This window comes from Nesoenas mayeri (assembly GCF_963082525.1).
Source record: "Nesoenas mayeri genome assembly, chromosome: 12".
NCBI lineage: Eukaryota > Metazoa > Chordata > Aves > Columbiformes > Columbidae > Nesoenas > Nesoenas mayeri.
In genome coordinates, this window is record NC_137547.1 from 10,471,403 (window position 1) to 10,475,739 (window position 4,337).

Sequence of the window (4,337 nt, forward strand, 5' to 3'; positions counted from 1 at the left end):
AGGTCTGGATTTGGGGGAGAAACAGGCAATCAGAGCAGTGCCAGAGAAGCTCTCAGTGCATATAACCCCCACTGAGGAAGCCACACAACCCAGATTTTTGCTTGCAAAAGAGTGAATCCTACAATCTAAGCAATTATCATTCATCTCAATGATTTGAACGACACCATAAGTGATGGGAGTTCAGTTTATCACACCAGGCAATGCAACTGATGTTGTGTTGGAAGCAAGCATCACCCCGGCATGGTGGCAGATGTCCTCTCCACCAAAGATGCCAGAGATGCAGGTGTCACCCTGCAACTCTGAGTAATCCCAGCTCCACCCCATCACAGGCAGGAAGGGGAAATATTTGAAGGTATTCGCCCAAAAAGCAGCTGTTAAAGTGGAGACCGGCTAAAAGGAAAGTAAAATTCCCAGCAAGCTGGATGGCAAAGGTCAGACGGCAGCAAGAGCTATTTCGGAGGCCCCGCTCTGCCAATAGACTCCAGCAGAGCAGCTGCCAGACTCCATGAAAGCGGCTGTTTATGTGAAATGTCACCGTAATGTCGAACAACCAAAATCCCCGCTGGCGAGTGACGCATCGGGGTGTTCTCGCTGACGCATCACAGCTTTACAGCGAGCAGGAACGTGGCCAGCGATATGAATTATGGCAGATGAGGAGAGGAGCCGGAGCACCCATCCTTCCCCCGCCAGAAGATTAGGTGTTCCCATGCACACTCGGTAGCTGTCAGCACCGACAGCTCACAGAGACGGTCTCAATTTGGTCACTGCTGGGTTTGAACAGCTTCATTTAATCCCTGTCCCCTCCCTTGCTCCACGCTACTCCTGCTCCACCTGCTATTTCCAAACTCTTCCTCTCCCGCCTGCCCTGACTTTTCCATCTAACAAGCCTTGCGCATCTTGGCTGGTTTTATTTAGATCATGAGCTATTCAGGGAAGGAAATCTGTGCTGCTGCACAGCTCTGCAGCACCGATTGCTCTTCAGGTGGGATCTAAGAGCCACTAGAGCAGAATCAATCCATCGGGACCATAAGCATCTGTACAGGCAGTGCAAGCATAGCATCTCGCCCCTTTGGGCTTAATTTTGGAAGAAACCTTCCACAACCCCCTCTTCAACACTAGGTGAGAATCTGGTTTTGACAGTGCTGTTAAAAGACACGTGGAAAGCATCCCTGTGCAGCGTGGGGAAAGAAACCCCAAGATTAGCAGGAATTATTCGAGAAGTTTCAGCCCAGTGACATGGGACTTGGACACACTGAGACCGGATGAGTTGGAAACCATCCAAGGCAGGGAAGCTCCTTCCAGCTCCCAGCTGGAAAAGCTGTGCTCGAGCGCAAAGTCCCAAATCTTGGTTACCCAGACCCAGGACAAGAGCATCTGCAGAAGCCAGTGGCAAGCACAAAGGTGCTTTGCACAGGGGGGGGACCCCAAAACTACTCCAAAGCCATTGAGAACCCCTGAAAACCTCTTGGTTGGCTATACAAAATAGAGAAATTCCTTTTTCTGAGGCTTCTCCCTTGTACTGTATTAAGGCAGATGAAAACCAGCTGCCCTCTATCTCTCTCCAGGCACAGCATTAAGCCTCAGCAGAACAATGCAGGAATGCAATTTGCTCAGTTTAGGTAACGGCTTCTCATTATTTCCTGCTCTGCAGAGCAAGTCGAACACACACGCCTTGTCCCCAGCTCCAGGCACACCTGAAAGACAGGACAGGACGTTCGGTGGCATCGGGACAAATATCACATTAACCTCATCCTCTTCCCAGCCCTGTTTGTTGGCATCTGCTTTCTCCCCAAGCAGGAACCCAACTTTCTAACCCTGCTCCAGAGGGGCAGTGGAGGCAAAATGAGCTGTTGCTTTTGTAGGCTGTCTGACCCAAATTCAGCGAACAATTCCTACTTTGAGACACTTCCCTGAGAATTTAAAAATAGATGCTCTGCCACAGCCGTTCACAATGTGGCCATTTAGCCCCAGCAGTTGGGACGGCAGCCTGCCCTGTAGGTAGAGCGGGCAGGAACACACAGCAAATATACACTGCCGTTGTAACCCCCTCATTTGGCCGGGTGCCCTTTGCTAAATAGGAGCCCATATCCACCACCCATTTAAGGCAAACACTGAATTTACAGAGCGGGCAGCTTGAAAAAAAACCAAATCAGCTGTAACATCTGAAAGCCCCGAGGAGCTGCCCCCAGTCACGGCTCCGCAACGAAGCCAACGCGGCTGGCTTCGTGATCCAGCCAAAACCTTGCAACAGATGGTGCATTATTCCTCAGGATGTTCTTCCCTATATCTTGTTTACGAGCAAGGGGATACTCGGGCTTCTTTAAAATTAGGTCACTTTGGCACTATCTTCTTTTTCACTTGGGGTGTGCAGGTCCCTTTCTCTGATTTGGCTTGAGTTGGGAGCCCCGAGCATCCATAGGAAGGATGAAATGATCAGAGAGGGAGCCAAGAGCTCCCTGGCCAGATTAATTGAAAGCAGTAGATAGATGCTCACGTTTCAGCAAGCTCTCATTGATTTCAGATGTCCATCCATTTACCTCTCTTTATATCTTCGTGACCAGGTGCAATGAAACACACAGACACGTGTTAAAAGAGCAGCGGGGCCAAGTGCCCTGCAGAGCCGGGGCAACACATTGGGGCTGCATCAGGAGCTCCTCATCGGAGAAAATTGAAATCATATTGCCTTGGAGCTGGGATTTGACATTATTTAGAGAAAATTATCAGCTGACAGTCAGCTGAGGAAGCCTCTGCTGTTTGTTTTCAAGAGTTCAAGAGGAGTGTGAGCACAGCCTCCCTTGAAACGCATTGGGCCCTTGATACTGGTGCCAGGTAAACATCTGGGAGCGATCAGAAATGAGTGAGTCAGCAAAAAACGACTGTAAAGCCTGTCCAAACTGGGGACAAAGGAGAGGCCTTCTTCTGGGGTCTGAGGAAGTCAAAAAGCAGCACCGGACTATGAAAAAGTGTATTTTTAGAAAGCTATTTCCCCAGCTAATAGATGGTGTCTGCATTTCACAGAAAGCAGAAGAGCTGGTGGCGTTTGGAGCCTGGCACGCAGTGCCTGCTAAAGCCACATGCAGACTGACTTCTGGTCTTCATTATGTCTCTGCTTCACCTTAGTCTTTACAGCTTTTGATCTTCAACTGCCTCCCTAGTGAAGCAGATGAGTAGGTGTCTACCTTGCCTTGGTTGGCATTTGCAGCTAAAATATCCCGAGAGCTGTGGGGTTATACATGGAACAAACTGACAAGGCAGGGAAATGCAAGAGTTAGCTCAGGATGCTAGCAAAGCATCTAAGCCAGCAAAGCTGAGGGGGAGTTAAGCCTAGGATCAGCTTCTAACCAGAGTTAGCCTGGGATCAGCTAACCTGTGCAAAGAAACCCAGGGGTTAAGCCACAACACACTTGATGCATTAAAGCCCAGGCCATCTATTTAACTGAGCTGCGCGTTCCCAGCTTTGAAGAATTGTGTTGGCTTCAAAAGAAAAGCGTGATGACAAGTTCCCTGACGCAGGACATAACGCTGTCTGCACAGAACACTCTATGCATTCAGCATCCTCGAGGCCATGGGCCAAAACATCTGGATCTCCCATTACAATCCACTCCCACAGAAGCAAAGTGGGTGAGTTTCTACGCAAAACCACATGGAAAACCCACTGGTAACACACACAACATGTGGTGACGCTGTGAAATTCCTTTGAGACAGGACTTTAGAGCAGAACTGCACAAAGACAGGCTTCTTGGAGCAGGCCAGTGGTGCCCATGGGCAGTCAGCTCTTACAGACTGTCACAGCATCCCTTAGATATTTTCTATTTGTGTAGAAATCCACTCCTGTCCTTGCAAACTCCTCCCATTCATTCAAGATTAATGTTTATTAATCTTGCATTAACCTCTGCAAAGCATACATAAGGGCAGCTCAGACAGCATTGTGCTATTTTATACCACGCAGGCAACTTTTGAGACAAGTTACTAAAACTGTGCCTACTTAAATAAAGGCATTTCTTGCACAGACACACACACACCCCCCCAAACCACATTGCAGAAGCAGGGACCTAAGCTTACACTTACCTCGCCGAATCCTTCCAGCTCCCCAGGAAATCGTAGCTCCTCCAAGCCTCCTTGTGGAAAATTAATTATATATCTGAAATATTTAAACTGGGAGGAGGGGGGTAAAAAAAAATAAAGGGATGAAATAAGTCTTAAGAGAAACACGAGGTCTCAGCTCAGCAGCTCGTACCAACTGCAGTCTCACAGAGCTCCCCAGTGGTATTTATGCTCTCCAGGCAAAAAGGACAACCCTGGATCGTCCTGTTTGGCAACGGGCCTGTAGGAATAAC